General features: G+C 37.9%; 1 long non-coding RNA gene across 1 annotated transcript; it reads left to right on the forward strand.

Moving 5' to 3' along the window:
• Positions 1-14,352: 14,352 nt before the first annotated feature.
• On the forward strand, positions 14,353-22,287 carry LOC144324716 (uncharacterized). Its single transcript, XR_013390149.1, has 4 exons — positions 14,353-14,588; positions 19,327-19,499; positions 21,143-21,285; positions 21,731-22,287. It is a non-coding gene; the product is annotated as an uncharacterized LOC144324716 (long non-coding RNA).
• Positions 22,288-22,858: the final 571 nt, after the last annotated feature.

Consider the following 22,858-nt stretch of genomic DNA (forward strand, 5'->3'; position numbering starts at 1 on the left):
CTTTTCATGAAGCCAGAGCCCAAATCAGTGGGTTGGATACATGTCAGATGGGGTAAATCAAAAGCAGACAGCAGATGATCAGGCAGATTATTAATGGAACACTTAAGTTTTTGAATGAATTAAATATTAGACAGTGTCTCTAAAATTGTAGGTAGACGAGATTCTGCTGATCGTTACATTTTTGCCCTTTGGGAGTAGACCCTTACTAATAATGGCCAGAGCTGAGATATTACCCAGTCTTTTCATGAGTTCAGACATTAAGAAACCTTAACAAGTAAATTTTTTTCTTTAGGGTAGCAAGTGAGAGTTTTGTCAAGCAAGGGAAACCGTTCAGCTCCTCTACAGTCTTGGCAGGTAGGCAGTAATCTGTGTCTATGTGCAAGACAGACATTGGGGACAGTCTCAATTATTGTTATAACATATTTTCCAGCCACCCACACATCCCTTTTCTTACAGCAGAGTTCTATTTGGGTAAATATATTGAAAAACTGCTGTTTCCACATATCAAGTGAATCTTTATTTCAGAGAAAATATTCTGCTATAAAAGTTTTGTTGACTGGCCTACGGGCAAAGTCCCTAAGCCTGTAAGAGCTGAGGACCACAGAGGTGTTCCTGGTCCTGTGACAACTCAGGACTCAATCCTCTGGATTCCTCTGTGCTGCTCTACTGTGGTGACAACCTTGATGAGAGAGGAGCAGGGACACGATTTGGTTTTCTAGAAACAGTTATTTCCCCAGAGTGCGAGGACTGTCTGGTGAGCATCCTCACACCTAGCATTATAGACGTTCTAAACGGAAAAATATTGAAAACAAAAAATGTCAAAGTTCTTATACATGATTTTATGTGAATCTTATATTTAAACATCAGGCAGTTGTGTGATGTAACATACACACACACACACACACACACACACTTAACACAGAAGCTTGAGGTCTTCATCTTGAGCACAGTAATGTTGAACACAATAAAAAAAAGAAAGTAAATATATTTAAAAACCCCAAATATGCAGATAGAATTTGAGTTTCATAAGCATAGAGATGGCATTTGACAGCCATGCACCTTAATTAAATGACCTAGAGAGAGTATTTCTAAAAACAGAAAGGCAAATCAAGAAACTACTCCCCTTCTGAGCTTTGGGCATTCCACATGCCTGGACTAGAGAGACTGGATGGAGGGTCTGAAGACCATCCAACACCACCAAGGGAGGATGACGTCACACAAGCTCAGAAAAGAGTTTGAAGAAGAAATTTGTCTTCAGGATCAATGCTGCTGAGAGCTTATGAGGACAGAGATGTGATCATTACATCTGGCAACCTGGAAGGCATTCGTGATGTTGACAATAAACAATTCAGTGAAGAAATGAAATAGAAACCTAGTCGCAGGGCACTTAAAAAGATTGATTGATTGATGTATTTATTTATCAATCTTAAAAAAAAAGATTGATTAATGTATTTATTTGAGAGAGAGAGAGAGAGAGGTTGAAAGAGAGAGAGAGAACTAATGGGAGGGGCAGAGAGAGGGAGAATCTCAAGCAGACCCTGAGCTAGGCTCAGAACCCGGCTCAGAGCTTGATCCCAGGACCCTGAGATCATGACCTCAGCTGAAACCAAGTGTCAGACGCTACCATTTGGAGGGTATTTAAGAAAATAATGGGAGGAGGGGCAGTGGAGACAATACGTAAACATAATGAACCTGTATGAAATGGAAGGATCTGTGGTTCAGGAAGATTTTTCCCCTTTTTCTCTGATGGGAGCAACATCTGTAGGACCTGGTGGTAGATTCCCTCTCACGAACAGCCCATCAATTTTGAGCACAAAGATTATATGGCATTGACCTCTTTCTGCAGAGGGGAGCATGTACCCCTCTGTTGTGTAATCAGAGGGTGCTACAGCCCTCTTGGGTCCAGCTGGATGGTCTACAGAGTATACTGCTGCAAACTCTTGGTCGAGGACCTCAGATCCTGTACAAGGTCACAGATCCACAGGAGCTACCCTAACTAGTAGTAAGTGCCACTGCCCCTTTGGAACGGCTTTCTGTGGTTTTGTGAAGCTGGCCAACCTGTCCTCGTACTTGGGAAATATTTTCAAGTTGCAATGATGTAAAGCATAGATGTTTTATTTCTTCTATCAACTCAATGCCAGAGAGAGCCCTTTGTGCCAATAGTGTCAGAGGAACCAAAAACCAATTTCCAAAGTCAAAATGTTGAGTCCTCCATTCTATACCCTCTCTATGTCAAACACCCTCTCCTTTTTTATGGCTACTCCTTAACCTATTACTTGAACATGCAGTATCCAAACCAGCTGGCTACCTTTCCGCCATCTTGATTTCTTTTTCCTACTCATCCTCAGGCCACCTTTCACCCTTCACTCCCATTATGGTGATCATTGCCTCCCTCAGCCTGTTTCTCCTGGATATTTCCAACCAATCCACCCAAATCCCTATCCATGGAGCAACACTGGAGGTTTTGATGTTCTATTTCTGACCCCAGTGGAAGCAAGCAGGGGTCAGCTGTGGGACGGACCCTCTCCACATCCCCCTGCTGTCATCGAGGTAGACCTCCTTGGAGCACAATGCCAGGGAGCGTGCAAATTTCTACATACAGGATCTCACATATTCCTCACAAAACCCAGTGAGGAAAATAGTAACATTTTCATTTACAGATCAGAGGAGCGACTTAATGGTTTTATGCAGTTAGACCAAAGTTAACAAGCTAATGGGTAGCAGACCACAATTCAAATTCATGCTGTCTAACCACATCCCCATTTACTTCCCACTATTTCAACACTGCTTTCCAGAACTATATTGCCAGCGTGTTCATTTACAGAAGATATCTTACTCGAGTGAGCTTTTCACCTGTCTGGGCTTACACTCGTGGTTGTTTATCCCACTGCCTCACATCTGTCAAGTCTCCCTTCAGGTAAATCTCTCTGCAATCTTTTCTGACATCCACCCGGAGGCTACATCACCTAAGTGTTCCCACAATACCTTACCTTATTCTTATGAGATGGACCGTATTTGTAATTAGTCTGTGTTTTCCTTGGAGCATGTATTTATGAACAAATGAATACCCAAATGGATACCCAAATAAATATATAAGGGGTTGTATCTTTAAAAAAATCTCAGGCCGGATCATGTATATCAAGGTGGTGCCTCTGCACATGTAGGCAAAGACTTGCCATGCTAAGGAGCCCTGAGGGAAACATTTCTCTCTAACCCTACAGCAGGGGTGACAGGGCCCTCTGTCCTGGGGTTATTTCTACACGATGCTGTCACAGAGGAGTGAGATCTCCCAGTGTTTCTATCTGCAGCCCCTCCTCTGTGCCCTGTCATTTCTGCCTGTTTGGTTCCATCCTTCCCTCTCTACCAGCAATTGAGAAATCCTCCTGTCTCTTAAAGTAAGCACTGTCAATTTTCCCAGATGCCATTTGCTCCTTTGCTCAAGACTTCTGCTCCCTTATTAATGACTCTTCCTGTGGTGCTTGAAGTTCCCTGCCTCCTTAATATCTACTGCTTTCTCCTTTTCAAGAATCTCTGCACTGTCACCCGCACTAAGTACCATCTTGTCTGAAACCTTTTTTTCCTCAGGCTCTAAAACTGACAGGGCCCCTCTTCTAACTGTCTCTGTAATTGATTTCAGTCTGGGTCTGGCTCCTGTACAGATGGGTCTTTCTCCACCAGGAAACAGCCATCTGGAAGTTGACAACCAGTTATCATCCTACCTCAATTTACCTCTGACTCAGGGCAACATGGCACTTTGTAGTTAAATAAGTGAAAATTCTGAACCCTACCAGCCTGGCCTTTGTCAAATCATTCACTGTTTGTGGAATTCAGGTAGTATCGGGATCAACTCTCCCCCACAGAGTTCAAGAGTTAATGTTTGGATTTCAGACAGTTATGGAACATCTGTGCCCATCCCCCACCTGCCCTTTGTCTTTGACATTACTCTGGGAAGCATGGTTTCTGTTGGCATATTTTACACATGTCTGTATTAAGAACGTCACATCATACATAGTTAATCTATATTCAGTTGAGACACTAAGAATATTCTTGTGTTCTTTCTAGATTTGGAAATCTCATCTACCTCTTTTAAATATCTTAAAGGTCCCTTTATATTCAACACTTAACTATGTGATCTTTCCCTTATCCTCAAGAGATAGTCCTGAAATCCTTTTATTGATATGTCCCTATGTTGATTTTTGAATTAAGCCAATTTCTTGGATTCAGTAAAAGTGTTAAGAATTGTAGGAATTGGGTGTGTATGTACAGGAAAAAGTTCAAAGGGAAGAATATGGATCATTAGATGGGCTTTTGTATGGAAAGCTCACACCAAGGCATCTATTACTATTAATTAGTGATGGCCCACCTCAAACAGGACCTCAATTCCTCCAGGAAATTACGCTATGTTACTCTTGTCAATGTATTCCCTGAAGGAAACATTTTCCTCTGTCTTCAAACTTTTACCAACTCATCTCTTCTTTCACTGTCATGTGATAGTAACTTCTTAAATAAGGAAACAGGGCCTATTAAGTTGGAAATCTCTCAGCTTTCGTTTACCAAACACAGACCAAGCTACATGATACTCATCCTATCTTCTTCAGTCTTGGTGCATTAGATTAGTAATTCTCAAACTTGCTCAGGCATCTGAATCCCCTGAAGGGCTGGTGAAATCACTGATTGCTGATTGCCACCTTCAGGGTTTCTAACTAAGCTGCCAAAGCCGTAGACAAGCGCCAAGCCCATCTTTGTGTGCTTGCATCCAATGTGATGAGCCTATGTATGTCAAGTTGGTGGAGGCCCTTTGTGCTGAACACCAAATCAACTTAATTAAGGTTGATGACAATAAGAAACTAGGGGAATGGGTAGGCCTCTGTAAAATTGACAGAGAAGGAAAACCACTCAAAGTGGTTGGTTGCAGTTGTGTGGTGGTTAAGGACTATGGCAAAGAATCTCAGGCGAAAGATGTTATCGAGGAATACTTCAAATGCAAGAAATGAACAAATAAAAAAACTTGGTTTTTGTTCCTTAAAAAAAAAAAACAAAAAACAACTGTGAAACATTTCAAGTGGTGATGATGTTGCTAGTTGACAAACCACACTTTGAGAACCACTGTGATGGAGAACATGTCCCTCATGTCTGTGACACAAAGCCCTTCACCTGTGCCCTGGGCTCTAGCCTTTTCCCACTATTAGTATTGGCAAGATATTTATCAAATAATGTCTTTCTTTCCAACTCCAAAAATATATATACAAACTAACGTTTGAAACAAACTTTTCTATGAACCTATACCCTTCATAACTCTTTCACCGGTAAATTTCTTGAAAGATGTTTCCAACTCAATGTCCACATTTATTCATTTTCCTCTTACCTCTCAACTCATTCCAACATGGCTATTTCCTCGGTCCACTCAACTGAAACACACCTTGGTAAATTCATCCAAGGCCTCCAGTTTGCTAAATCCAAAGGACATTTTATTTTTACTTTTCTCATATTGCTTTTTCTATTTTTTTTTCTTTCTTTCACACCGTGCACTCCCAGTTTAACCCATGTGAAAACAGCACTGACAACCATCCACCTTGGTGAGTATCTTTACAGGCTTCTCCTATATGTAGCCATTAGATTTGAGAGTCCTACAATCTTCCCCCAAGCTTTCAACGCTTCTGTTGTAATCTCTTTCCAGACAATTTCATGCTTTTCCAAGATTTTAATTACCACCTTGATGCTGATCACTCTCAAATATACCCAGGCAAGAGCTCTCATATGTTATTTCTTATATGTATAGCTAATAGTCCGTTGCCTATTGCCAATTTAAACAATCATAAGTACCTCAAACATGAAATCCCTAGACCCAACTGCCTATCTGCCCTCTGCTCCTATTCTGCACAACAGATTCAATCCATTTCCATTGCTCCATATCTCAGAGCATGACTTCACCATCTAGTCAGGGATGTAAGTTATACACCTAATTGCTATCTTTAATAGCTCACTCTTCAACTTCATATTCAATTCATCATATAGTCCGATTAACTTTACATTTTTAAATATTTTTCAAATCTTTCTACACCAATATTTTTTTTAATATTTTTTTCTTTATTTATTTATGATAGTCACACAGAGAGAGAGAGAGAGAGAGAGAGAGAGAGGCAGAGACATAGGCAGAGGGGGAAGCAGGCTCCATGCACCGGGAGCCCGACGTGGGATTCGATCCCGGGTCTCCAGGATCGCGCCCTGGGCCAAAGGCAGGCGCCAAACCGCTGCGCCACCCAGGGATCCCTCTACACCAATATTGATAGAATTTCAGTCTTTACTTCTATAAGGTTTGTTTTCTTGTGTTCTGTCGTTCAATAGCAATTTTCCTAGTCATGAATTTCCATTTGCCTTGCTTAAAATGTACTAAAATTAATAAATCCTAGTACTGCATATTTTGATCAATTCTAGAATACAGTCATTATTTATTTGTATGTTTCCTCTGTATATTCTTTCATTCTGGATTCTGCTTAAATGTATAGTGGAATCTCTCATTCAATTGCTCTTTTGTTTCTGGGACCCAATTACTCTGTGTGTGTGGTGGGTGTTCTCCTACACCATCAAGTAGTGCTGGGGACACTAGCTGAGTCCTACCATTCAATTCAATTAAACCCAATTTTAACACCATCTACCCAGGGACAGCATCAGGTTCCACAGGTTAAGGGCTCAGTCCTACAAGGCTACTCCCCACACCCTCAGATACCAATCACAAGCCTGAGTTGTCACCTGTGCTTCTGACCTACTGGCTATACATCACAGGTTCCCAAAACCCTCTCCTTGGGTTCAATTAATCTGCCCTCTAGCAGATTAATTGTAGAACTCATAGACACATTCTACTTACTGAATTACTGGTGTATTACTGAAGGATATAACTCAGGAATAGCCAGCTGGAGGAGATGCACAGGACCAGGTGCATGAGGAAGGGATGGAGATTCCAGGCCCTCTCTAGGCACACCACTTTCCCTGCATCTCCACATGTTCACCAACTCAGAAGCTCTCTGAACCCAATCCCTTTGAGTGTGTATGGAAGCTTCATCACATAGGCTTTGATTGATCAAATCACTGGCCATGTGATTAATCTAACCTCCAGCCCCTCTTCTCTTCTTAGAGGTGGAGGGACTGAAAGTTCTCACCCTCTAGTCAAATGTTTGGCTCCACTGGCAGCCAGCCTCCAACCTTAGGTGCAGTCCAAAAGTCACCTGCTGAGCAGAATAAAAAGCATCCTTATTGATCTCATCATTTGGTTAATCCCCAGAGTTTTAGGAACTCTAAACCAAGGAACCTTGGATGAAGATCATATATGAGAAATATCCTATTTCTCATAGATCACAATTCTGCAATTATCCCTTTTTTTTCTTTTTTAACTTTTACTGCCATAATCCTTATATTTTGCCTTTGGTACTACTTCCTGAGTTATTTACTATACTCTGGGACACTAATTCTTTTTCAGTTATGTCCAGTCTAATCATTGTGTGAATTTAGTGTGTGTGTTATTTTGATTATTAAATTTTTAATTGCTATAAATTCTGTATTTTTTAAAATATGCTTGGACTTTTTTGATAGCTTCCTGTTCTATTATTATCCTTTTATTGTTTATCTGTTTTATTTAAATATATTGAAATTTTAACATTTACATCTGAGAAATCTGCTGTGTGTAAGCTTTTGAAATGTGTTTTGTAATTTTAGGCATTTATTATTGTTCTCTACCATTCACGGGGGAGTTTCTACTTTGTTGATCTACTGAGCATTATTTTAAATTATGCATGTTATTTTTTAAACTTAAATTCAACTAATTAACATATAGAGTATTACTAGTTTCAGAGGTAGAGTTCAGTGATTCATCAGTCTTATGTAACACCCAGTGGTCATTACATCACATGAGCTCCTTACTGTTCATCATCCAGTTACCCTACCCCTCCACCTCCCACTTCTACAGCAACCCTCAGTTTGTTTCCTATAATTAAAAGTCTCTTATGGTTTGTCTCCCTCCTTCATTTCATCTTAATTTATTTTTTCCTCCCTTCCCGTATGCTCCTCTGTTTTGTTTCTTAAATTCTACATATGAAGGAAGTAATATGATAATGGTCCTTTTCTGATTGACTTATTTTGCTTAGCGTAATACCCTCTAGTTCTATTCACATTATTGCAAATGGCAAGATTTCACTTTCTTTTTTTTTCGGAGTAATATTCCATTATATCAATATTGATGGACGTCCGGGCTCTTTCCATAGTTTGGCTATTGTGGACATTGCTGCTATGAACATTGAAATGCAGGTTTCTATATTTGTACCTTTGGGTAAATACCTAGTAGTATGCACCTGTATTTAATATAACTTTAGTTTTACATCTGGTTTTAAAATGTTTGTCTCTGAGTAGGAATTGCATCTGATTCTGTAATCACTGTGGCATTGCTGGCTTGGCCCTTCTTTAAACTTAATTTTCAATATTTTGTCGTTGTTGTGAACTCCATGAGAAAATCCAACCTGGGTTTAGATTTAGGAATTCTCAAGGGAGACATTCTGCTTTCTTATCTATCTAGATAGAACATTGAGACAGGTGCCTATCTTCTCTGTTTATATTTGCATTATAGAGATTTTTTTAAAAGCACTTTCCTTATTGTATTTCTTGAAACTAAAACAATCTTTAATACCTACTATGTGTTCACTAAATACTTGGAGAATAAATGTTTGCTAATACTAGTCACTAATAATGAGTAGTCACAATTGATGTTAGAGAAACTGGTTCTAAAGTGCTTGCAGAAGAAAGGTCTTAATCCCAAAGGCATAGAGACTTCATGAAACATCTCAGAGATTCAGTTTGGCAGGCTTCAAATTTAGAGGCTTTTTACCATCTGAAATATTTATGAGTGGCTATCATGATATATAAATCAGTACAGAAAGTTGGTTACAGATAAAACATAATGGACAGATGTACAGTTAAATTAGAATAAATTAATGCATCTTCAAACTTCCTGAAGTGGAAAAATGGATCAATACTATTAGTAAAGTTTATCTTAGTGTAAAGATAAAACTCAAACAAGCAAATGATATCTTTTATGATTAAAAAGTAGTTTTAAAATCTCAAAATACTTTCCTGATTAAAAAAAAATACATAAAATATTTCCTTAGTAAAATTAAGTGTATTTCAAATCAATAGTCAAATTCATATTTACTGTATGTTATTAATATAAATAAGTTATGTAGAGTTTTTAATAAATGGGCTTAGATGGCTATCTGAAATAAACACATTGCCAGTCATAGGACTAGATGAAGAGCCAGGTCACTGCCACCTCCCTCACCTCTCCAGACTTCTTTATCTTAGAGATATTGGTTGATTTTGATAACTGACCATTTGGGTCACTTGTTTGTTCTCTTTCCATGCTCTGAACTCCTGCTCTTATGTTTTAAATTCACCAATAAAGAGTGGACCCATGAAGCCCTAGGCTCCTATCCGAATCCCGATTAAAATAGTACCCCAAGCTTGCGAATGCTCTCTCTCTCTATCCCCCCTTGAACTCACTGTGTGATCCTCAAGTAATATCCAAGACTTGAAAGTTTTAAACCCTTATTTTTGTTCAAAGTTTCCTAATGTTATGCTGAAGATGTCTTGCAATCCTAGGAAATACAAGGGCCGGTCCAGCCACTGTGTTGTTTATCATTAGGCTGAGTCTTAACACACTACAGACTTCCTCTTCCTAGACACTGAAGTGCAAGCCAAGCAGGGGAGGTCAGCAAGGTTGGCAAACCATTTCCTTTATTCTGTGTTGTTTCTTATTATGAATATACACACACATTTAATTGTCAACATTCAGCATATACAATTGAATGTCCTTTGTACCTTAAAATATTGGATGTATTCTCCTCTCCATATTTAGTTTTCTGAAAAATGTCTTTTTAATGATTGTCTTTTATCGCCTCTAAAGTTTTATACTAATTTTAATGAGTAACCCCGAGGTGAATCTGTACAAAAACTTTTGATTATTTTCTTCCTGATTAATAAAGGATTTGGAGGTCTAAAGTAATAAATTTGTTAAGGCTTTTGATACATTTTGTCAGACTGTCTGTCATAAGTGTTATAAAAATGTCCACTTTACATTTTAGACTTTGCCTCCTAACAATTCATAAAGGTCAAGGAAAGTACCTTTTCCCTCTACATCCCCCTAGTAGACATATCTCAGAACTTTGCACCTTTTAGGGACACTCCTTATGAAAGTCTCTAATTTAATGCATTGTATGTCTTGCCTTCATCATCAGCAAGACCCCTATCTAGCTGAATGATTTCAGGAATGGCATTTAAACCTCATCATTTGGAAATGCAGTTGATAAAAATGATGCCCTCTGGGTTGAATTCACCTCTTGCTCTACTTACTTGCTGTCTTGCTCAAGGTATTTGAGTTGGATTAGAAACCGTGATGAGCAGTTTTATCAATTTTCCGTATCTAGCAGCAGTCACTGAGAGTGCTGGTTGCACTGTATCTAATTGTTACAGCAATAGTCCATGAATGAATGTGATCCTTCCTAGCTTGAAGGGGAGGAAACAAATTCCAAAAGTTTGGGTTGCCCAAGATTACATATTTAGTTTAGCATTAATATTAATATTGTATGAGGGCTTTATACCAAACATCGTGTTTCATCTTTCTACCCCCCTGCAGAGTGTTATCCTCATTTTACAGACATCAAAACAGAAGTTGGAAAATGTTGAGAAACTTGCCTGAGGTAAGCAAAACCAAAAACTAGTAAGCTGGTTTCCCAGTTTGTACCATTTTTCTTCAAATTCATGCTGCTTCACATGGTGTAGTTAACAGTCACTGATAAGTGTGGATTTGCATCTATAATTTATGATTTTTATATTTTGCTGCTCTGTTGTACAATCCTGTTTGGAGGGAAAGAGATAGCAGAAACCATGGAAGAGTATAATAAAATAAATAAGTGGATAATCCAGAGTTTAATATAAAAAGAAATTCTATATTCCATATCAAGATGTCACTAGCATTACTTTAATTCTAAATTCTTTCTTCTTAATCCTATTGAATATGGAATTTAAGTCCTACTATAAATGCACATTTAGAGATGCTGGTCCGGAGTGCAGTTTTTTGTTTATTGTCTATCTCATGCCAAATGTTAGGTAAGGTCTCTAGATTTGTCATGTATCAGTTTATAAGCTTTTGTCCCCTTCCTAGAAGGGAGATTATTTTTTTTAATAAAAAATACCATGGATTCAGAGGGCCATATTTTTAATTATAGCTTACCTCTCATTTTCTGTGTGCATTTGGTCAAAATATTTAATCTCATTGGACCTTAATTTTCCTGTTAAAAATGTCACTGAGTTAAGGATAGTAGAGCAAATCCATTATTATTCTATTCAGCATGGTTTAAATACACAGAAAAAGAAAACTGCAAAAACAAACAATAGAAAAAATTAAAATAAATTTTCCTAAGCCCACACCTCAAATTATGAGTCACATCTGCAAATTCCTGTAATGATTTTCTCAACATGAAGGGGCTTGCTGTGAAACAACAAACATTTCTCACACCTCCAAGTAGAACGTGACATAAATAAAAGTGAGGCTCTCCATCAGGAAGTGTTGGTCTGGTAATCACATGACTAGAACAAAGATGTCCCCAAACTCAGCAAAACATGCAATAAGAGTGGAATATTCTTGAAACAATCAATCCAGTGGCAGGAGCAAGACATCTGCAGTTAAAACAATGGCACCCCCATTTTCCAAGACCTTCTCCTGGCTGCTTGAGGTTGCTGTAGTTCAAGTGGATTGAGGATGGCGTATCCGGAAAGTTCAGTCAGGAAAAGAGAAACGACTCTTTGTATTCTAGGGCTCACGTTAGCATTGGAGAAGCAAGGGTGCCATTGAACCTAGGTTTCAATCGAGCTGACTCCAGTAACTTTGAATCCAGAATCTCTGATCAGTCAAACCATATGAATAAATTTATACTGACCCAAATCTGGACCATCCTTCCTTCCTTTATCAAATACCTTTAGAATCCATTGTGATACATATTCTATGGGTTTCTACACATATGAGTTGGCAAAATTTTGCAATATTTTTGTTATGTATGATAATTCTTCTCAGAGTTTGTATTACACTCCTTGAGATTCACTGGGATTTGAGTCTAACATGAGTTTTGAAACAATGAGTGGTGTGGAATTGGGTCTTAAGGAGATTCAGCTTGGGTGTGCAGGACAAATGCCCCTGGCAAGAAAAGTATTAAGATCTTCAATCAAGGGGAAGCAAATCTACTCAGACGGGGAGGGACATGTGGTTTTCTGTTTTGTTGTAGGGGTTTGTTGGGGGTTTGTTTTTTTTTGTCCCCCCTTTGGATTTGGGAATTCACAATCCCAAACAATTATTATAGTTCCACTTTATTGCAATTGCAACTTAGGAGACCTGGGGAGGTTATGATTTCCATTTACTTTATAATTCAGCCACTTGTTGGTTAAGACTTTGGATTCAGTTTCTTGAAATATTTGCCCTATAGCAATATAGCAGAGCTGTCATAAAAAATGTCTATTTTGTATCTATGCTTAGAGATGAAATCTTAAAGTCCCACCATTGTCACTTTTGTCCTCTAAGATCTTCAGTGTGTTCAAAAGCAGCCTTCCCACTCCACAAAACATGTACATTTTATTTCTACCATAAGTTTCTAAGATCTACATGGTACTGTCAAATCTCACATTTCATAGGCATTCAATTCCAGGCAACTTCAAGTAGTATGTTAAGAATTGTTTACTGATGATTAGTTCTGAATATAAGACTCATAAATGGTTCTTTAACTTTTATCACATCATATTGTATGATAGGAGGAAAAATTCTTTCCCTCAAACAGAATTTTCAAATACTGACAAAGTGTGAATATAAACTCCTGTGCAGGGGTGCCTGGGTGGCTCTGTTGTTGAGCCTCTGTGTTTGGCTCGGGTTATGATCCTGGAGTCCCGAGATCGAGTCCCACATCAGGCATCCCACAAGGAGCCTGCTTCTCCCTCGGCCTATGTCTCTGCCTTTGTCTCTGTGTCCCTAATGAATAAACAAAATCTTAAAAAAATATTTTAAACTCCTGCCTAAATAGCAGAAATAATCACAGAGCTGTCTCCCACCCCAACCTCACTCCACCTCAATAAATGACATCTATACTTCATAGCAAGTAAGCAATATTAGTTATCCAAGCGACTACATGTTTTGTTTTGTTTTGTTTTGTTTTCTGTGTTGTTATACTGGAAAAATATTCTCTACGAGCCAAGGGAATTGATCTGTCTTACTAATATTTTTTCATATATGCAGAATGCAAGGATGACTCTGTATTATTTATTCAACACAACAAAGGCATTTTTTAAACATTTCTCAAACCATTCCCTTGACATTAGGCAAATGATTTTATTTCTCTAGGTTGGACCCCTCTTCTATAAATGGCAATTTTATTACCCAGAACTTAGTAGACACAACTGATAAGGAAGTACTGTGTGAACACAAGAAATATATAAATTGTTCATTGAATCTTTACTTATAATTGGCTTGTTCGGTCTAAGCCTTGAGGCATGAAGCTGGCTACTTTGGTCATATTCTAATAATTCCCGTCTTGTCCAGTTTTCTGCTGACCCAATTCTTTACCTACGATTGTTTGTGAACTGTTCTTTCCAAGCTTCCATCTGTTCTATTTTGACCTCTTTAAAAAAGTTTCAGGCATACATAACTCAGCAGCAGAGAGAACCATGGACACACTCATCTACATTTTGCAATAATTAGATATTTACTGAGTCAGATCTATTTTAGCATGAGATAGAGATATTTGATAGGTATCGACATATTTTAACATTATATATATATATTTATTCTCATAGGATTATATATATTATATCTACCTATATCTATTTTGATAATTATAGAAGTTATGTATATAATTTCTATAATTCTTTGAGGATAGGGTCCTCAAGGTAAACACTTTGTAAGTGGAAAAGTGGAAGAGGTTCAATTTAAACTCATATAGTCAATTTTCGTCTATTTTCTTGACTACTAAGTATACTGCCTTTTTATACTGAATGTGATTTTTCATATTTTATATAATTTATTTTTATACAGAAGCTATTTTTCTTCACTTTCTCTTATTCTCAGTGACTAATTGTTTTAGTCCTTTTCCTTGATTCTAACCTTGAATTTCCCTACAATGTTGTACCCCAGATTCCTCTCCATTCCACAAATTTAAATCATAGGTATGCCACCTTTTGTCCTTCCTGATCAGGAGAGGAGTCTAAGACATCATAGAGTTCATTCTTAAGTCATTATTAGAATCACCCGAACAGGATCTTTGGTCTTCTCTGGTCTGGTCTTATACCCTTAACTCTCTGACAAATCCAGCTATTAGAATATCTCAAATAGACCTACTTTTCTCAGTAATTGGATTCAAGGAGTCAGACTCCTGCTAAATCAAATTCGTATATATTTGGCTGGATGACACTTACTACTTCCCAATGAGAAAATAATTGCCCTTCTCAGAAGACCCTTGCTGTGAAGAAGAGCTATACAGGATGCCAAACCATGATCCCGAGTTTACTGAGTGAGTACAGAAGTAGATGAAGAAGAATCAAATGGATGAGATTAATGGCTTAATAAGACTGATGCATCCATGTCTACAACTGAAACCAACTATTGTAGAAACCAAATAGTGGGAGTGAGAATGGTCTCATCAAAACAGCGCTGAATATCCAATACCAGTGCTTTTTTTCTCCCTCATTTTATGTCCTCTACTGAAAGGAGCTATACAGGATGCCAAACCATGATCCCGAGTTTGTAAATACATTATTTGTTTAGCTTTCTTAAAACTAAGATATCTCTAGGCCTCTAGATATCTTTTCGGGCGGAGGGGGGGGATCTGTTTTGCCTCTGCTTTGTGATTAAGATAATGAGTCTCTTTAGCACCTTTTTTTGTTTAAGATTTTATTTATTTATTCATGAGAGACACAGAGAGGGAGGCAGAGACACAGGCAGAGGGAGAAGCACGCTCTTCACAAGGAGCCCAATGTGGGACTGGATCCCCAGACCCTGGATCAGGCCCTGAGCTGAAGGCAAGATGTTCCACTTCTGAGTCACTCAGGTGTCCCTCTCTTTAACTCTTTAAGAGAGCTTTTGCTGCTCTAGAGTGAGCACAAGACTCAGTACTCATTGTCAGTCTGTCACTCCTTCCAAGATGTCACTTACCTAAATACCCCTTACATATTTAAGCTGTGTATCTGGGTATTTTTCCCGAATCCCACAGTCTAAAAAGACATTTCAACAAAACAAAATATTTGCAGCTTTGTTTCTTCATGGATAAGAAGGTATGATTTTCTAGTCATAGCTTTGGCCCCAGTTTTCTGAGCCTTGTGGCTAATCACAGCTATGTCTGCAGCTCACTTTCTCCTCAGGGAAAGAGAAGATTCAACCAGATAACTACTATATTTATTCTCAAATTGACTTGTGTAATTCAACTTGGTATCCTAGGGACTCCTTCAGGGCATCAGATTCAACATGACAATTTAATAATAATTAAAATAAGAACAAGTAATATTGTGTCTGTTACGCAGGCAGGGTTAAGTATAGAAACTTCATTAAAGAGATAAGAAAACTGATGGTACTGTGTGATTTTCCAAAGATGGCATTGTTTGAAGAAGAACCACCGGAATACAAATTATCTGATCCTAAGGGCCTTGTATCACCATTTTATTCCAAATAGTTTCTCTTTCTAAGTATCAAATGGAATATCTTGGACACACAAATGACTATGGCATTGATCTCATCTATCCGCTCAAATCAATAGTAAGATATTTAACTTAAGCAATTCCTTTTAGAAAGGAACACAATCTGAATGTTCCAAAAGCAAAACCAAGAAACAAAAAACATTTAAAAAACCAAAATGAAAAATATTTCATGTCCCCCACAAAGACTTGAGGAAATATGTGTTTCTGCTGAAAAGAAACTCAATACACTTCAGATTCAGTCTGTTCTGAGAGAAAGGTATTGTCCATGCACAAGATGTGAACGATCCAACATTACCAGTGAGGATGGAGTCAAAGGACCAATTAATTTGACCTCCCTAAGTATATAAAATCAAATAATCCATGCGAACATAGGAAAACCATCATTCAATTATTGATGTCAAATAATTCAATTAATTTGGATGTTAAAAACATGAGAATAATTAAAACTACACATATTCCACATCTTAGAAACTGGCAAATCTTATTTATGTTTGAATATTAACATGTGAAAAAAATTAAATCAATCAGATACTGACTGAAATAAGTAATTTTCTTCAAAAAAAGTATTATCAAAAGATTAGAGTTGCACTTTACAGAAAGTTTTTTTTAAGTCATATTTTGTGTTTCTAAGTAGAAACTACTGCCTGTAAATGAGCACATTTTTTGTTTTAGAGAGAGAGAGAGATAAAGAGAGAGAGCATGTGCAATAGGGGTGGGGTAAGGGCAGAGGGAGAGGGAGAGAGAGAATCTCAAGCAGGCTCCACACCCAGTGCAGAGCCACACACAGGGCTCAATCTCATAACTCTGAGATCATGATCTGAGCCAAAATCAAGAGTCGGATGTTCAACCAACTGAGCCACCCAGGCCCCCTAAACGAGCACATTTTTTTAAAAAAATTGAAAGATTCGACAATGAAACCATATAAAGCTCATGAAATATTTGAGACCCTTTGCATACATTCTAATTTGTGGTCCAGAGCAAATATACTAAGTAGATGAGGAAAGTAAGATTTCTTCCTTATATGGAAAAGATTTCCTGTGTCATTCTTTGCTATGATTATGCATTTAGCTTTGGACAACCTTAGCCTTCTGGTCAGACCACTTAATTCCTAATTATAATTCCAGATCCAAATTACAGATAGTCCTTTGTCAAGCCTTCTTTGGATTTCCCAGAAAATTTATTACATCTGCATTTATCATAATTTTATGCAAATTCAATCGGTTATTAATATATCACACTGTAATTATTATACTAATATTTTTACATTAATATTGATACCTCTCCTACTCCAGAAAGTAAGTTAATTTATGCAAATGCATTAAATATAAAACTACAGGGAATGCCTGGGTAGCTCAGTGGTTGAGTGTCTGCCTTTGACTCAGGGCATGACCCCTAGGGTCCTGGAATCGAGTCCTGCATTTGGCTCCCCACAGGGAACCTGCTTCTCCCTCTGTATGTGTCTCTGCCTTTCTCTTTGTGTCTCTCATGAATAAATAAATAAAATCTTTAATATCCATATATTTATATATACACATATAAATATATGTATGCATACATATATATATGTATGTATACATATATATAAACTTTGGAACATTTAAAAAATTGAAATGGCAAATAAAAAGAAAGGGGAAATGATGGGAAAAAAGTCACTAAAAGAATAACAAAAGAAAACTTACTATATGTTTGCTGAAATTGCATCACAAATTAAGCTCACGCTGTCAGCGAGAGAAAATGTTTTTTTAAAAAGTCAATTATGTAATTCATTATATTAAAAAATACGAGGGGAGAATGCTCAAGAAAAAAGAAGAAGAAGAAGCTCCTTTGTAGAAGTTGAGACCAAATTTTCTCTCAGCTCTCTGGCACATTTTTTCGGTTTTGTGTCTCTCTCACCCTAGACTAAATTCTGAGTTCCTTGAGGGCTGGGTGAGTTTCATTCGCCTGTCAGAGGAGAGATTGATGTTGTTAATAGTTTCTCCCTCAGTGCAAAAGAGGTAACAACCACCCTATAAAAAGCCCACAGCTAACTTTAGCAAGACCACTGATCCCCTCAGGCTCTCTTCTCTGGCTTTCTGCCTCTTTAGTCCTAAATCCTCCTGTTCTATATGAGGGTTCCTTGATTGTTGCTTTTACAAGAATTTTCCTTCTTTGCTTCATTCCATCAGTTTGACACCTTGAATGTTCTGTCTATGGATTCAGTTTCATTCATGAACATCACCTTTAAAATTTTATTTATTTATTTATTTATTTATTTATTTATTTATTTATTTATTTATTTTAGAGATTGAGAGAGCACTCAACAGGCGGAGGGGCAAAGGGAGAGGGAGAAAGAAACTTTAACAGACTCCCTGTTAACTTCAGAGTCCCACATTTGGGGCTTGATCTCACAACCCTGAGATTATGACCTGAATGGAAACCAAGAGTTGGATGCTCAACCAACTGTGACACCCGGGGACCCCCCCATGGATACTACCTTTTAGATAAAACTTGACCTGAAACCAAACCCTGCTAGCTATGAGGGGGACTAGATTATGACAATAAAGTACAACAAAGTGTCATATTCCCAGCAACCAGCCAAATGCTTATCATAAGAGTAGATATTTAACAAAAGCGTATTGGCCATTGGCTCTTTCTTAAAAAATCAGTGATTGATTTAAGACTACAGAAGGCAAAGAAGAAGTCATTGATGAATTTGCAAGGACATATCATTGTTGGCATGTTCTCTGGGAGGTTATATAGTAATATTTCATTTTTCCCTCCTTAACATATCTGTCGGTGTCTTCTTAACATTTTTTAATGTGATGTTTCTTAATGAATTTTAGGAGTTCCTTATATATTCTTTTAGTAGTTATATTCAATTAACCATATTGTTTGTCAGTAGCTTGTCTTCTCACGTGTTTGAGGCCATCTTTGTTTTTCTTTGATATATCAGTTTCCCATTTTAATGAAGTTAATTTTGTCTATCTTGCCTGTATAGTTAGTGCTTTTTGTATCCTGCTAAATAAATCTTTCCCTGTTCTGAAAATAGTAATTCTTGAAATTTAACATGCAAAAGAATCCCCTGGAGGGACTGTTAAAATGAAAACTGGTCTTCCCACCTCCAGAGTTGCTAATTCTCTAGGTTACAGCAGGGCCTAAAAATCTGCATTTCTAACAAGGTCCAAGGTGCTGCTATTGCTGCTGCTAATCCAGGAATTGCTCTATGAGATATATACCCTTAGATTATTAGGATAAACTTATATAGTATGAAATGTATTTACATTTAGACTGTTACTCAGTTGAATACCTATTTACTTTTGGTGTGAGGTACACATCTACTTTTTTTCCTATATGTATACCAATAGTTTCAACGCTATTGATTGATTCTTATTTATTCCCTAACTTGAAATGCCAAGTTTATGATTAAATATATATATGTATATATATTCAATATAGATATATATATCTATATATTATAAATAGAATCTAATTTTATTATGAATATTTTATTTTGGACTTCTAATTTATATTTATGTGATATTATTTTACATTTTTTAAGATTTATTTATTTATTTTTAGAGAGAGAGAAAGAGAGCATGAGCAGGAGGAGTGGCAGAGTTAAAGGGAGAGAGAGAACCTCCTGCAGATTCCCTGCTGAGTGAGGAGCCCACGTAGGGTCCAATGCCATGATCCCAAGATCATGACCTGAACTGAAACCAAGAGTTGGATGCTCAAGTGACTGAGCCACCCAGGTACTCCTACAATTCTTGTATTATCTTAGACCTTATCTTATTTCAAGGTTCTATCTTCCCCATAAAATAAATTGAGTAAATCACCCTCTTCTTCTAAAACATAAAGCATATGAGAGAAAAAGTCTTTTTCTTGGTTAATTATTAAAACTTACCTTTAAATAAAATTGTTTAAAATTAATGTTCAAGGAATCATATTGATAATAAATAAATAGGTAAGAAGAGGGAGGTCTAGAAAATCATCATTAGAACACTGCATTAAGGGATCCCTGCGGGGCGCAGTGGTTTGGCGCCTGCCTTTGGCCCAGGGCGCGATCCTGGAGACCCGGGGTCGAATCCCACGTCGGGCTCCCGGTGCATGGAGCCTGCTTCTCCCTCTGCCTATGTCTCTGCCTCTCTCTCTCTCTCTCTCTCTCTCTCTCTGTGACTATCATAAATAAATAAAAATTGAAAAAAATTTTAAAAAAAGAACACTGCATTAATAGTTGCTTCAAGTAAAACACATCAATGGGTTCTATAGTTCATGGGTGAAATTTTGAAGAGTAGCAGGATATTTGCATAGTCTGAAATTATCTCAGGTATTTATTAGTAGTTATAAATGGAAAAGTAATTACTTCACCGAGGAGAAAATCAATATGCACAGCCTTACGTAAGTGAATAAGGTAAATATCAGTAGGAATAAGATATATTGACACTATGTACTTCCGGATATGACAGAGTGAGAAGGGCATATCACTTTGTTGGTCTAGCCAAAAATGCATAAATCGAATATCATCATGAGAAACATCCAATAAATCCAAACTGAGGAATAGTCTTAAGGACTTGATCAATATTCTTCAAAAATGTCAAAATCATGAAAAACAAGAAATAATTGAGGTACTTTCATAGATTAGAAGACAGTCAGGAGGCATAACAAATATGAGACACAAAAGTAAGTTAGTAGAAAAACTGGCAGGATCTCAATAAATCTGGTAATTGATGTTGTGCCAGTGTCAATATCTTAATTTTGACAAGTCTACTATGGTTATGCAAGATGTTAGCATTAGAAAATGTCAGATGAAGGATGTATAGAAATTCTGCAAGTTTAAAACCACTTAAAAATGGAAAATTTAAAAGAATAGGTGCCTTATCCAGGGGTCTTTGGTGAGGAAGAATTTTGGTTACCATTACAATCACTTTTTGAAAATGTCCTCTTTTGATAACACAATTTTATTTATTTATTTTTATTTATTTATGATAGTCACACACAGAGAGAGCAAGAGAGGCAGAGACATAGGCAGAGGGAGAAGCAGGCTCCATGCACCGGGAGCCTGACGTGGGATTTGATCCCGGGTCTCCAGGATCGCGCCCTGGGCCAAAGGCAGGCGCTAAACCGCTGCGCCACCCAGGGATCCCAATACAATTTTATTTAAAGGTAATTTCAATCTCACAGAGGAACTACAAGAAGTGTACAAAGAACTCCCACATCTCCTTTGTCCAGATTCACCACCTGTTAATTTGCCAAATTTATACTCAGTAATAGATATAATTATTTTTTTCTTCTTCAATCTATCGTGTTCTTAGAGAGAGAGCTCTTAAGTCTCCCACTGTGTTTATGGAATTATGTAATTAACTTTATCAGGCCACTCTTACATCTCCTTTGCCAGAACCCAAACTCAAGACTACACTTCTCTGCAGGAGAGCCTGCAAAATGTGGTTTTCATCGTGAGTGGTGAGGTGCCAGCCTCACATGTGATTGTAGAAGGAAGAAAACAGGTAATGGTGGAGCATCGCCTTCTCTTCCACACAGGTTTGTTTTACTTCCTTCCCTTCCCCCTCCGGGATCTCACACCACCACCATCCTGGTAGCAGAGGTGGGAAATTGACATGGATGGAGAGGGAAGCAGGAAATCTGTACCACTGTCTTTTTTATTTTACCCAACAAATAGCTCTTTTTCTGTTTCCAAAAGCCTGGTAATTAAATAAGTGTTCTGGTATCAAGCATTTCTTCAATGGAACCACCTGGTTACGTTTCAGAAGATACTGGATAATCTCTTTCCTTCAGTTCTAAATGATCAACCTAATAAGAAAGACTACTCATAACGATGATAACAATATTACAAACCAATAGCAGTGACTTACACTTATATAGCTTATACTATGTGCCAAGTTTTAAGTCCATTTATACGTACATATTTGTTTAAACCTCACAGAAATCTTATAAGCTTGATACCAATGCTCTCCCCATGTCATAGGCAATGGGATTGAAACATTTGGATAATGGATTATGAGCTGCACAACCAAGTCACAGTAGAGCCAAAGCTTCTGGCCCAAGCACACTCTGTCTGGCTCTAGAGCCTGAGCTCCATCGGTAATGCCATGCCATCCCACACAGTCAGAGTGTGGACAGATTGACCAGAATATCAGACCGGTGCATAGATACGCCATGCTGAGCCTCTCCTCATTTTCTTGAGTTGGAGAACCACTGCAGGGCAATTTCATGATGAATTCTGCTTCTGCGAAGAATCACAGCGCTACAGGGTAACTACATGAATGTTGTCATGCTAAGCATTACATTCATCACATTTTATTTTTCGTTTTCAATAAGATTCAAAAACTAAAAAAAAAAAAAAAAAATTCTGGCAGAAGTGTGGAAAGTGGATTGAAATGGGGAAAAGTCTAGAAGCAGAGTTGTACCAACAGTTCAGACAAGATATCAATGGAGACCAATTTCATCTCAAGTGGGAAAGGGTGTAGGCAGTCCAAGTGGCAAGAGCAAATCAGAAAGTGGTGGCAACTTGAAAGGCTGCGCAATGGTTAAGTAATTTGCTGAAGTTCACACAGCGGCGTGCTGGTAAACCAGCTCTCCCAAGGGGAAGGAGGTAGAACCATGATTTGCAGTCCACTCATTTCTGCAGTGTAAACACGCCCACCACGCTTACTTTCAGGATATCAATCTGATAAAACTGAACAGTGGAATTGGGAAGAGATGCATGTACTGGGCTCTCAGGAGCAGGCTGGTGGGTGCTGGACGTGAGCCAGCTGCCGTCATGGTCACTGTGGTGGACGCCATGCTCTTCCACACGGTAGTGTTCTGCTTTATGCAGACCAGGCACTGGAGGCAGTTACTGCCACATTCAGTAGCCTTCAAAGGAGCCCAAGCTCTCATTCTCTCTAAACTTCAACTTCCTCATCTTCAAACTATTGTTAATGCCTACTTCAGGGAGTTCTTTTGAAACCAAAATTACAAAACACCGATAAGAAGCCCAGGTACTTGGCACAGTGAGCCCTCCATGAACACATCAAGATTATTGTTACTCTTCAGGAATCAGGAAAGGAGACAGACCCTACGAGAAATAATTCTGGTACCCCCAACTATGGTG

Source organism: Canis aureus, chromosome 12 (assembly GCF_053574225.1).
Source record: "Canis aureus isolate CA01 chromosome 12, VMU_Caureus_v.1.0, whole genome shotgun sequence".
NCBI lineage: Eukaryota > Metazoa > Chordata > Mammalia > Carnivora > Canidae > Canis > Canis aureus.